Raw genomic sequence first — 13,595 nt, 5'->3', positions numbered from 1 at the left:
ACCTGCACAAAAAGCACCTGTAGGTACAAAATACGAGCCACGCTCTTGCGATGAAAAGGCAGCGGGTTCAGCGGGAGGCCCGGGGTGGGGTTCGGGCCCCAGCTGTTGCTGCCATTCGCGGGGCCCGGCTCCTCCTACAAACCCTCACGATGGGCCGCGCGGGAGAAGCCCGGTGAGAGGCGGGGCGCGGCTGGCCGGGCAGACGTGGCCCTATTGTCAGGCCATAAGGGGGAGGAGCCCAGGGGCAGAAGTGGGGGGGCGCGTCGGCCGGCCGCGGCACGGCGGGGGGGGGGGCGGGGTGCAGGAAGTGAGCCAAGGTCTCGCCCCCCCCCCTCCCGGGGCGAGTCACGAACCGTGACCCAATGGAGCGCCGCGCGGGGAGCAGGGGCGGGGGAGCAGGGGCCAAGAACTACAACTCCCACGAGCCCCCGGGGCGGGGGGGAGGGAGGCGCGCGGCGGCGCCCGGGCCACGTGGGGAGGGCGCGGGCCAATCCCCGCGCGCGGGGCGCCCCCTGGCCCCAGGAGCCGCGGGGCGGGCGCCGAACAAAAGGAGCCAGCGAGCGGCCGGCGGGGCGGGCACAGGCCGGGAGCGGGGCCGCGCTCGCACCGGGGTAAGTCCGCGGCTCTGCAGCCCGTCCCGTGCCAGGGCCCTCTGCAAAACGCCGTGCGCCGGGGGGAGCCGGGGTGCAATGGGGAGCGGGCGCCCCCTCTTCTGGGGGAAGGAGCGGGCGCCCCCTCTTCTGGGGGAAGGAGCGGGCGCCCCCTCTTCTGGGGGAAGGAGCGGGCGCCCCCTCTTCTGGGGGAAGGAGCGGGCGCCCCCTCTTCTGGGGGAAGGAGCGGGCGCCCCCTCTTCTGGGGGAAGGAGCGGGCGCCCCCTCTTCTGGGGGAAGGAGCGGGCGCCCCCTCTTCTGGGGGAAGGAGCGGGCGCCCCCTGGCTCGCACGGCCGCTGCGAGGAGCGGGCGCAGGTCGGGACCCGTGCCTGGAAGAGGCTGGCGGGGGAGCGAAGCCGATCGCTGCTGGAGCCGGATCGGGCGGCCTGTCGGTGGTGGCGGGCGGGCGCTGGGCCGTGCCCCGCCGGTGGCTGTGCGGGGCGGAGTGCCTGTGGCAGGGACGCGCACTTCATTTTACACCCTGCTGCTGCTGCGTGTCTGGCTCTGCTCTGGTATTTGCTGCTGACCTGGCCTGACGCAGAGCTAATCTTCCACTGCCCTGGACCTTGTGCGGTTATTTACACCAGTGCAAAGTCCGTGGGAAACGCCAGCCATCTGATCTGGTAGCCGTTCACCAGTGCAGCGTGAGTGTGTAAATGGCAGCACAAGGTGAGAACGGGGCCCTAAGGCTCCCTTGCCGGGGCCGACACAATTTCAAAACCTTGCTACTGTAAGTTTTTGGCTGTATAGACACTGCAGTACGCCTGGAAGAATCTGGACTTCCTTATGGAGGCAAAGTCAGGAATGAGGAATTAACTAAGCAAATAATTCTCCATTGATCTGACCTTTTTACCTTTTTTAAAGTTACAGGTGTGACAAGAATTATGAAAGTCCAGGAGCCATAAACCCAGTCTGACAAATTGTCAGCAATGTTTATTATTCCTATAAATCAAACTACTAGATAACCTAGATTAATTTTTTTCTTCCTTCTCTGGCATGTTTGCATCTCTGTCTGCTTTATCATTACATCATGCTGCCACTGCCTCACCTGTTGTCTCATATAACAGACCTTTTAAATACCTCTCAAAATTTTCCCATTTAACAAGTTTTATTTCTTACTGACTCTGACAGCAATTGAAGGTATACCTATTCGGCCGTTAGTCATGTGAAGCAGTAATCCGTTCTAAAGGGAAAATACCCAGATTAGTTTTCAATAACAGCCCCTGCAAGACATTGTTGTAGCTGCACTGATGGCTTCAGAAAACTAAGAGTTGTGCCCAAGACTGGCATTTTTGCAAAATGAGTCTTTGAGCTTAGATCCTCCTCCTCCTCCTTGAAATGCAGAAGAATTTCAAGAGAGTTTAGTTCTTGCCTGATTATCCTAGACTCTGAGATGCTATGTAGAACCTTAAATGTTCACGTCCTCTGGTTTTCTATCTTACCTGTCAATTGCTTCTTAGCACTCATTCTTTCATGTTCTGTCTTGCAGATTTGGCATAACTAAGGCAGTTGCTAGATAATCAAACTCCTGGGTCTAGTGTCGTTTGGGTAAAATAGCAGCACTAATTAATTTAAAATCACTTTATTTGTGTAGTCTCTGGTGTTGTGATTCAGATCTTGATGAGAATGAATTAACCAACTTGTAATGGGGGTTTAAATATCTTGGTGTCAGATTTATTGACCTCTAGGCATTGTTGTCATTGCTGTGTGAGATATTTGAGCCCCATAAGTTGCAGGTCTCATTCTCCTTTCCTGGGATCTCTCATTTTTTGAGGGGGAGGAAGCCGGAGGTGGTGGTGATATACTGGAGGTATTTACTCTTTACGCTGGTCCCAATAGCTCTTCTGGTCTGCTACATATTACAGATGAACTATAAAAGGCCCTGGAAGGAAGAATTCTGTGTGTTGCTAGTATACCCAGGGTTTCTGTAACACTGAGGCTAACAGTTGAAGATGGGGAGTAGTGTGGTCTGAACATGGAGCTGGGAATCGGGATCTCCTGGGTTCTGATGTCAGCTCTGTGACTTTGGGCAAGACACTTCACTTCTCTGAAGGGTTCTGAGATCTTGTCTGAAAAGACATAATAAACATACCATCTTATTTCAAATGAGCTTAGCACAAACATGAACTATAATAAGCCTGGATAAAGGGCTCTTGTTTTCTTTGTTGGATCACAAAGATTTGATTTCTTTGTCTGTTCAAATAGCCTCTCTAGGCCCGGTCTGTTCTAGTGCTTGTGCTGCAGCAGTTCCTCAAGTCTGGATCCAGAGACCCTTTGGGGGTCTTATCCCTTCTTACTGGTTGCTGTGTTCTCTGGTGAAATGACTGAGAAGCCTGCCTCATCTCTCATCCCAGCTGTGAATAGAACCAAAGGCTTCGTAGGTTTTCTAAACAACCACTTCCCAAGGTCTCTTTTGCCTGCTTGTTTCGGACACCTCTTCCTCTTTTGCTGCTCTTTAAAGCAAAAGAATTTTAAACTTCACATTTTTCTGCCTAGAACTGCATTTTTCAGCTGCATCCAAGCATTTAAAGGTCCAAGCTGAAATCCTATCTGTATGTTGAATATATTATGCCTAGCTCTTCTGTTTAACTTCCTAATATCCTATCGGCCACATCCTTTAAATGTATTATTTATATCCCAGTAGTGCCCACAATGTGCAGAGCGCTGTACCAAGCCCGCTCTTTGCCCCTCCCAAAATGATGGTATGACTGGTTCCTTGTGGCCACAGTATTTCTTTATTCTAACGCAAAATATCCCTTTGATACAGGGACATGTTTCAGCCCCCTTCCAAGCAGGGGACTCCCAATGACGCTACTGAGGAGTTCTACACACACAGTGAGGGTAGAATTTGGATACTAACGGTTCAGAGTGCAGTCCAAGCAGTTCTCTTACACCCATCCCAGGAGGCAGGGTTATACTATCACTGCCCATTTTACAGATGGAGAAAGGTGTTAAGGGACTTGCCCAAAGGTACACAGGGAAAAGATGTTAGAGCTGGGTTCAGAACTGCTAGCCGTCTGCTCAGGGCATTAGATCACTCTCGTCTCTCCCTTTAGTCAATGTTCAGTTCTCTATATTGGGTGTTTCTCTGTTCCTGTGGGGAACAAGATGTACTTGGGGGACCTAGTGCCTCAAGAGCCAGGGATTCAAACTCTAGTCTCCTACATGGCAATAAGAAAAGGAGTACTTGTGGCACCTTAGAGACTAACAAATTTATTTGAGCATAAGCTTTCGTGAGCTACAGCTCACTTCATCGGATGCATTTGAAGTGAGCTGTAGCTCACGAAAACTTTTATGCTCAAATAAATTTGTTAGTCTCTAAGGTGCCACAAGTACTCCTTTTTGCGAATACAGACTAACACGGCTGCTACTCTGAAACCTTACATGGCAATAAGGACCTCTTGGTTTTTGATCCTGTTGCAGCTGAATGGTGCTGGGATTTAGGATTTCATGCAGAAATAATCTGACATCCAAGGATTAAATGGAGGCTTGTGTTTACTGTCTGTTATCTCCCTTGATCCTTTCTTAAACAATGTCAGCCTCTTAGCTCTTTCCAGAGACCCTAAATGACATCTCTAGAATTGGAGAGGGAAAAACAAACACCAGGAGTGTAAACTCTCCATCTTCACTTTCTGAACTGTTCTCCTTCCACGCCCTTTGATAAAACCCTGCCTATGCTTTTATCAGAACTAGGTATGTTGCTACCAAAAGGGAGCTGATGTGGCTTGCCTTGCCACTGTGGGCCGGGATTATTATTTGTTGGTCTTGTTGTTAATGAATGACCCGGAAAGGGGTCCAGTCCATGGGGTTTTTTTTGAGCATTACATCACCATGCTAAACTATTGATGAGAATCTCTTGTCTACTAGCATCAGCAGTGTTCAAGTGTGACTGCAGTTAGCTAGCATGGTTCTGAATCAAGTGTGGACAAGACATAAGTAAGCCCCTGGTTTGCTTCCATGTAACAGGCATGGTCCGCACGGGGGGGGGGGGGGGGATTGATCTAAGTTAAGCAACTTCAGCTACGTGAATAGCTGTGGTAACTCGATGACTGACGCTCCCCCGTCGACTCTGCTTCTTGCTCCGGTGGAGTATCGGAGTCAACATGCGAGTGCTCGGTGGTTGATTTATCGCGTTTAGACTAGATGTGATAAATTGACCCAAGTTGGATCAATTGCTGCCTGTCAAACCAGCGGGTAATGTAGACAAGACCTGGGAGCAGAATACCAGGAACTTGAGTGGGAACTGGACCTGTGATTGGAACAGGGTCCAATATGAGTGGAACTTGGCAGAGTGTCTTTAATCTCTCTCATTCTCATAGCTGCTCTTCCCCCTCCCCTAGTGAGAATACAGGTGTTCCTGTTACTAGGGCCAGGCATTCAAAATTGAGGAAGGAAGATTAATAGCAAGATAGGACCTCTTGCCCATCTTCAAAAGAGCCTGTAAAGACTGAAGCAACTGAAATTAAGCCTGAAATTATCATGTGCCTATGTCCATATCCACAGCTACTGTGTGCTAATATCTCCCAGGAAAGCTTTGACCTCAGTGTCTTGTATTTCTAGAGTATTTTGAAGCAGCACTGGCATGTCACCTTGACAGAAGCTCTGGTGAGCTACTAAGATGAATAAACACTTTGCTCTGTCAAGTGTGACTGGATATTTGATACCCAAGCAGTGAGCTCCATGCTGTCTTGGGAAACCAGGGTAGTAGTTCAGACATTTTCTGTCATGAAAAAGAGGAGCAGATTTGGCCACAACCGCTAAGATTTTTGGCTGCGCCTATCCAGAGTTCAGATTTTGTTAGTTGATGCTAAATATCTATTACTGGTTTTACAAACAAGATTCATAAACGTGGTCCCCAGCAGATCTGGCAAAGCAACTCTATGGCAGTCGGAGGTTTGACTTTTCACTTCTGAAAAGCAAGGGGCCAGCTGAATGATGAGGAAGGCCCGGCATTGCTGACATGAGCTCAGCTTGGAAGGGGAAGATCATTGTTTGTTTTATAATTAAATTGGTTTCTGCCGATCTGCCATCTGTTGCTTTAGAGAGGGAGTTTAAAAGTTCCTCTCTCCTGGTAGCTAGGTAAACAGGAACTCTATCCAGGATCTAACAGATACCGTGCTTGGGTGCCCTTGCTCCTAGGAAAGGCTTTTCTTTGGAGGTGAGCAGGGAAACTGTTCTTAGAAGAATACGTGATTTTTTTGTTTTGTTTTTTTTTGTTTTTTTTCCCTTCCCCTAAGCTTCAAAAATTGCTGCTTCATAGATCTGAACTGAACATTAGATGGGACACTTAACTCAAATGTCATCTTGGTAACTGGTCCTGAAGAGACACTTAAGATTTTGTAGCTCTGTACTGACCAGTTATAAACTCCTCTTGTTACCAACACCAATTTCACAATGTTCGCAGAAATGGGGGCTGATGTCACATAGTGGCAAATTTTAGTTTAAATATTCCCAACAGATTTTCCTTCCTAAACAAATTTTGACAATTTTTACTAGAGGGAATGGCTTAGTGGCCCTGCTCTGAAATCCCTAAAATACTGGGTCCTCTCTTCTTTCCCAGTTAGACAAATCTGAGTTCCATTCTGTTTCAGGTGTGTAGTTTCTTTTGGAGCACTCCTTAAAATCCAGTGTTTCACTTGCTCTTAGTGGACACTGCAGATCCCAGGGAACTCTTTTCAGAAGTTGAGGAGGGGGTTTTGCCCTGATTCCCTTTGCCTAAAATGCCCCTTCTGACTTTCTCTATCCTGTGCCATTGCACTAGGCGGTATTTTGCCTTCAGCTGGTCCTCACCAGATCAGGTTATATGCATCTGTCAAGTTACAGCAGAATCAGTGTTCAGCTACTCAGACCTATCTAGCTTGTCCTCATCAGTATGAATATTTTTTTTCTTCTCCCTTGTTAATGTGCTTGAATGACTTTCCTGAGAACACATCCTTCTAGCAGCTTTGACAGGTGACATCTGTTTTGGCAGAGGGAGGTAAATATTTCTGAGCCCCAGAGAACGTGACTTACTCTGTCAGTTTCCTGTACCCTCTCTGGAGTTCCTAATGAGCATTGGGATGTCTGTAAAGATGGTATCTATTTATGAACTGGTAATGTTTTGAAAACTCATGGTTTTCTTAACACAGTAACTAGCATCTTTGCAGGAAACCAACCCCAGAGTGGATAGACCTTCACAGTTTAATTGAAAGCTTTTTGGAAGAACCATGTTGAATTTTGTTTAGCAACTGGCCCCAGCAAAGTAGAGGAAGTAGCTTACCCTCTTGCCAAGTAATGTGTATCCACTCCTGTATGTATAATTTCTCCTTACAGCAGGAAGGGATAGGAATTAGGAATGGCCAGGGATTTGTCTAGCCCAGTCTGTGGCAGTAGCAAGTACAAGCAGTTTCAGAGGTAGGTGCAAAACCCTGTAATAGAAAATTTATGGAATAACCTGTCCAGAGGGGAAGTTTCTTCCTAAATCTGCTAGCTAATGGTTGGTTCAAACCATGAAGTAGGAGGGCTGATATCCTCTTACAGATTGGTTGGAAGTATATGGCCTTCCGAACATAACTGTAGATTCTCATTTTCCATTTAAATATCTAGTCCTCTTAAAGCTACTAGGCTTTTTGGTAGAAAGTAAATGTAATGTTGTTTATGGGCTGAGTTTGTGGGGCCTTACACTTAGCTCAGTGGCATTCCTCTCTTGTTTGTCTGTCTGTCTGGATGTAACACAGTGACTTTTGAACATGGCATCTGATCAATTCCACCATTTCAGGGAATGTTCTAGGCACTGATGGGCAGAAGAATCCTGTTCGATTTTGGTGAAAATCAGAAGACTGAAAAGGGAGAGACATGGGGGACGCAGAGCCCCTGGCATCTGGTTAGTGGAGCCAGCGGCTTGAACCCCTTTAATTGAAGGGGGGAGAATAGGTGTGGATACAGAGCCCTTCATGTGGGGAGGGGTGTCATTACGGGGGGGTACACAGCATCCCTGGCATAGGAGGAGGAGGATGGGGGATGGAAACTCGTAGAACCCCAGCATGTGGCAGGGAGGGGAATGAGGAGCGCAGAGGTACTTGTCCTGGTGGGGCGAGAGAAAGGCATGAGGGGTGGGGGATTACAGTGAATCCTGACATAGAGGGGGATGGCAAAATGGCTCACAAGGAGCTTTTGGGGAATGGAGGAATTCAGGAGGCCCCTGGTATGTGCAGTGAGCTTGGCCTGCAGAAGCAACAAAATGTGCGACCCTCTAGTTCATCTTCTTGACTCTCGCCCTCCTAAAAATCTAGGCCTTTGTAGTCAACTGGATTTTCCTTGTTCTCGATCTAGTGGTTTCTAGCTAGATTGGGCTGGGCAGAGTCCTCTTTTTGTCAGGACACTCTGTCTAAGGAGGAGATTCCCAAATACCTCCGTAGCTGAGTCCAGGGTTGGGTTTAAGGATTTTGTTTGGCTGGGCTGATTTCTAATAATTTTGTTCTTTTCTTGACAGGGGGTTGGTGCTTTCTGGACCACTTAGTCCAGTTCTGCGGCTATAATTTTAACCATAGTATTGTGCCCTTATGACCTAAAATACAGTGAATTAGAAATCTTCTGTTTTGTAGTAGAACATTCCATGCTGAAAGATTGTTCAACTCCTGGTGTGGAATCATTCAGCTGGTCTTCCCACAAAAATGCATCTACTACAGGATGTGAAAAAAACAGCTAGAATCTTGGGCCAGAATCTGATCCAAATAGTCTGCAAAACCTCTTTTTCCCCCCTTAGTAAGTTGGGGAATGAGGATGGCTCTGGAATATGGAGGCTATTCTGAGGCACAGTGTGGAGGCTGGGAATAGGGGTTGTTTTTATTTTTCTTTGGCTGATTTGTGGTGGTGATCTGACCTCTTCATCCATCGGGGAGTAGCTTGAATTTCCCCCAAGATGTGCTCTGGCCCTTCCTGTCATTTTCTTCAGCACAACTTGATACTATATGACCGGCATATGTAGAGGAACAGAGCATCAAGTTACCGGAGTTCACTGGGAAGAATGTGCCCTTCAAAAAGCATGAAAACTCCTCAGATCTCTCCAGTTTAATAGTCATTTAATCTTTTTTTGCCCTTCTGATGTTGGTGTATAACTTTAATGGTGATGCTTGAAAAGCTGTTGAGTTTTACACCCTTGTAGATCATGCTACTGCACTCAAAGCACACCCTCAAAATAACTTTTGTTGCAGAGATTGTTCTTTTGCAAAGCCTCTGTAAACGCAACAAGATCTATTCAAGGCATGTGTGAAGGCTGGTTCCATGAGAAATCAATGTCTCATAAAAAGTAAATTATGTTAAATGTAATTCTTACTACAGTGATTCACCCATCAGAAAAGGCAGGGTACATAGCTTTCATTCAGCAGAGCTCTGTTTGCGCATACAAAGGAGCAAAGTATCATGCAGCTGTTTCAAATAAATGTCTGTGGCATATTCTGAAGTTAAGTCTGGACCAACCACTCTGAAATGCCAACTAATTGTCCTTTGTTCTGTTGTCTTGTCTCCCATTCAACTGTGCTTGTCATCCTTTCAGTGAGGATGGGATGATAATGAAATAACTGGATCCTAGTGGTAAGCCTGTGTGCCAGCTTGCATAGGGTCCCTAGAATGGCTCCTTAGCTAGTCAGAGTGTTGTGGATTAGCAATCTAACAGGTTCACCAACTTTATCCTACGCCTCCCTTGAGTTGAAGAATGTTGCTAAGGTCCTGACCCTATAGCAGCAGGTGTAGGGGTCTGCCTATGTGCATGTAGCTTGCAGGATTGCAGCCTAATGCTGCAAGAAGACTAATCTGATTTGATCAGGAAAGCAAAAACAATAGAGTCTCGGCAAGCAAATGGACAGGAGGTGGGCGTGACCTTGGGGCGTGTGTGTGTGTGTGTGTAAGGGAGACTTTTATTTATTTATTTATTTTATTGGCCCAGAGGAGCTGAGCGCCCACTGCTCCCACTGGCAGTAGGTATAGCTGTGAGGCCCTCCATGATTGAAATGAGCCTATGAGGTTTGGGACCTGAGCTACTTAACTGTTGGAAAACAACAAGGTCTTTTTGCAGTAAATGTTGCATGCACTTCACTTCGAGTTGGTGCTATTGCTCGAATGTTTGCTAAAGAACGGGTATGGACAATTAGCCAGGCCTGCTCCGAGTGTCTTAGTGACTGATGGCAGACCTTCACTCCATGCATAGAACAGGCACCTGCTGATGTCTTGTGGAAACTTTTCTGCTGACGGTTGTGCAGAACAGTTCTGCAGATAGTAGCATATTTTCAGTTTTCTCTCTATCCCCATGGTCATGGGAATAGTAGTCAGTGCTGCTGAAGAGTTTTCCCAGGATAGAGTCCTACTGCTTCTCCCCCCACCAATTTTATTACTAAGGAACCCTTGAATGAAAGCAGGATCTTTGTTGCTTTTAACATTTTAACTGCTGCCAGTGTCATAACCCTTTGGCCTCGCCACTCTTGCCACAGCAGCTGTGATGTCACAAACTCAGGACAATGAGGTCAAGTGAGGAACAAGCAGCAAGAGCAGCTGAATTAATAGAGAATACAAGTTTTGTAAACCCTTCAATGAGCTTTTCGTGGGCTTGCAGTGTTATAACCCACAATAACAGCACTCTTGCCTTTCTATCAGAGGCTCTCAAAGCACTTCGTATACCCCAGGTTTAACAGCTGCCCAGTGGATTAGGTTAGTATTCCCCCATTTCACAGATTCCTGACGGGGGGAGGACAAAACAGACACAGGAAGCCTCTGATCATGAAGAGTCCCAAGGTCACACAGCGAATCAATGGCAGAATGACACTAAACTGGGAGGAGTGGTAGATAGGATACAGAGGAACCTTAGACAAATTAGAGGATTGGGCCAAAAGAAATCTGAGGTTCACCAAGGACAAGTGCAGAGTCCTGCACTTAGGATGGAAGAATCTCATGCATTGCTACAGACTAAGGACCGAATGGCTCGGCAGCAGTTATGCAGAAAAGGTCCTAGGGGTTACAGTGGACAAGAAGCTGGCTATGAGCACTGTTCCCTCTAAACTGTGTGCATGTGTGCGTGCACACGCTGAAACACTGCATGCATAGAAGCATAACAATTTGTACAGAAGAAACTTTTTGCACACATGGCCTATCAAAAATGAGATGGAACGTTGGCTGAGGCAACAGTGTGCCCTTGTTGCCAAGAAGGCTAACGGCATTTTGGGCTGTATAAGTAGGAGCATTGCCAGCAGATCAAGGGATGTGATCATTCCTCTCTATTCAGCATTGATGAGGCCTCATCTGGAGTACTGTGTTCAGTTTTGGACACCACACTACAAGGATGTGGAAAAATTGGAGGGAGTCCAGCAGAGGGCAACAAAAATTATTCGGGGGCTGGAGCACATGATTTATGAGTAGAGGCTGAGGGAACTGGGATTATTTAGTCTGCAGAAGAGAAGAATGAGGGGGGATTTGATAGTTGCTTTCAATTACCTGAAAGGGGGTTCCAAAGAGGATGGATCTAGACTGTTCTCACTGGTGCCAGATGACAGAACAAGGAGTAATGGTCTCACGTTGCAGTGGGGGAGGTTTAGGTTGGATATTAGGAAACCCTTTTTCACTAAGAGGGTGGTAAAGCACTGGAATGGGTTACCTAGGGAGGTGGTGGAATCTCCTTCCTTAGAGGTTTTTAAGGTCAGGCTTGATAAAGCCCTGGCTGGGATGATTTAGTTGGGGATTGGTCCTGCTTTGAGCAGGGGGTTGGACTAGATACCTCCTGAGGTCCCTTCCAACCTTGATATTCTATGAATGGGAGCCAGGAATCCTGATTTCCAGTCTCCTGTTCTAACCACTAGATATACTGCCCTCCCAAAGGTAGGAATGGAACCTTGGCGTACTGACTGAGTCACCTGTATGATTTTACGTATGTGTATAGGGCCTTTCATTATTTAATTTTTTGTACTGTAGTGCTTTGCAGATCTGTGCTGTTATGAGAACTTTAGTATTTCATCCCGAAAGAACCCAAAATGCAAGATTTGTAATTAGCTCTTTAAAATATGTAAGTAATGGATTTGCCATACTTTGTATCTTAATGCAGTGAAATGCGACATTGGTTTTCTCTGAGGCTGCCCTTTGGCATACTTTAAAACAGGCAACTGATGAATTTCCATGGGGTGTGGGAGCCAAGTATATTGTAGCTTTCTATCAGACAAAATAAAAGATCACACGTGGCTCAGGAGCTCTCCAAGCTCCCGAAAAGAGTATCACTTAAAAGCAAAAAGCTAATGGAAAGCTTTGAGTGCTTCTATACAAATTGCCAAAAATAGCATGCTGGCTATTGTGAAGGTGATTGGCAGAGCTGTGTCTGGGTGGGCAGGGAAGCTTGCACTTACCTGTGCCAGCTACTAACTCAATACACAATCACGCCTGGTCTTCACTGTCTAAAATGACAGGTTTCAGAGTAGCAGCCGTGTTAGTCTCTATTTGCAAAAAGAAAAGGAGTACTTGTGGCACCTTAGAGACTAACAAATTTGTTAGTCTCTAGTCTCTAAGGTGCCACAAGTACTCCTTTTCTTTTTGCTGTCTAAAATGAAAGGTTGACGGGGTTGACTAGGCAGTAAATCATCCTGGGAAGGAATTCACTTGCTTTCCTGGATATACCTGTTCAAAACAATCTGTGTCAATGACTTTATAGTCAAGAAAGTGATTGTGTAAGGATGACGTTCCAGCTCCTTTTTGCTAATTGCAGATCTAATTAGCTCAGTTTGCAAATCAACAGATGATCCTTCTAATTGTTGGTGCTGCAAAATCCAGCTGATTCCCAATGGTGCAACTGTTCTTTCTGCCTCTTTTAGCTTCCCTGCTAATCAAGATTCAGCAATGAAAACAACTCTGCTGCTCATGTTGGTGCACAATAGAATCCAGCTTGCTTTTTCAAAGCTCTGTGGCATCTGCAGGGCTAAGGGCAGAAAACTTCTTCTTGACAGTAGACTCAGCAGATTGGACTCTGTAGTGAGCAAAGAGGATGAAGGTCATCTTCTAGCCATAATCATCACACTTGAAAGTTCTGGGTACAAGCACTTTGCTGGCTTCTTTTCAATGTACCCAGACATACCTGTCGATATTCTATATATTCCTTCTCCTTGAGACTGTCTTGTATCATGCCTTTGATATTTCACCACTGTTCAATCAAGCCTCTTGTTCCTCTAAAGCAGTGATTTTCAACCTATGGTCTGAAGACTAAGATTTCCAAATGGGTCCGCACCTCCATTTGAGATATTTTAGGAATCCACAAATGAAAAAAGGTTGAAAACCACTGCACTAAAGGAGCCTCGTGCTGCAGCCCTCTCCGCAGTGTAGCTGAGTAGCTCCAGCAACACCAAGTGGGTATCTGCGCAACTCTGTTTATAGCCAGATCTGGAGACAATCCACTGAAGCTATGAAGCAGGCCTTCCAGGTCATAAAATGTTAGTTTGAAGCTAATCCATTGGCATGCAGCATATCCACTTACCTGTTACCTGCCCCCACCTGCTCTTAGTAGCATTGAGATAATGTTATGATGGGGGTTGGTTTGTTTTTTTGGTTTTGTTTTGGGTTTTTGTTTTTTGTATCCTGCTGTCACCTGATTGTAGAGGGGAGAGGAAGTGCCGTTGCATGCTGTTGCTAAATCCGTCATAATGATGGACATCTGATTGAAACTCTAGCTTGCTGCTACAGCTATTGTGAGATGACTGCATGTAGACACCAAGGCTGAACATGTAATCTAGTACCTGCCAGATGTACGCATCCCTGAGAGAGGGCTAAAATTCCACCCTGAGAAACTATAACATTGTTTGTTTAGGAAAGTCTCAGAATAAGCAAATAACTTAACTCTAATGTAGCTGATCAGTCAGTCTGCAAACTCATTTTGCATTGTGCTATAGCCTAGTCAGAAAGTAGCCTGGTCTTGAGCATTGAGCTGCGCTCTTGCATTCAGC

The 13,595-nt window shown here is 46.4% G+C and overlaps 2 protein-coding genes across 5 annotated transcripts in view; one reads left to right on the top strand and one right to left on the bottom strand.

The window, feature by feature from the left end:
- ODAD4 (outer dynein arm docking complex subunit 4) overlaps positions 1-181 on the bottom strand; it is a 31,104-nt gene extending 30,923 nt beyond the window's left edge. The window contains exon 1 of the mRNA XM_043503518.1: positions 18-181. The gene's annotated coding sequence lies outside the window, so the exon portion shown is untranslated. The remainder of the gene's footprint in view (positions 1-17) is intronic.
- Positions 182-486: 305 nt separating this feature from the next.
- The window catches only part of ACLY (ATP citrate lyase), a 49,898-nt gene continuing 36,789 nt past the window's right edge, over positions 487-13,595 (top strand). For 2 of the 4 annotated variants that reach the window (XM_038385305.2, XM_038385300.2), the window contains exon 1: positions 487-611. The gene's annotated coding sequence lies outside the window, so the exon portion shown is untranslated. Of the gene's footprint in view, positions 612-939; positions 1,321-13,595 lie in introns of those variants that run through there. The other 2 variants (XM_038385301.2, XM_043503517.1) reach the window with 2 other exon arrangements.

This window comes from Dermochelys coriacea, chromosome 27, assembly GCF_009764565.3.
Source record: "Dermochelys coriacea isolate rDerCor1 chromosome 27, rDerCor1.pri.v4, whole genome shotgun sequence".
NCBI classification, from domain to species: Eukaryota; Metazoa; Chordata; order Testudines; family Dermochelyidae; genus Dermochelys; species Dermochelys coriacea.
Note: the sequence above shows the minus strand (reverse complement) of the source record. Positions and strands in the feature narration are given on the sequence as shown.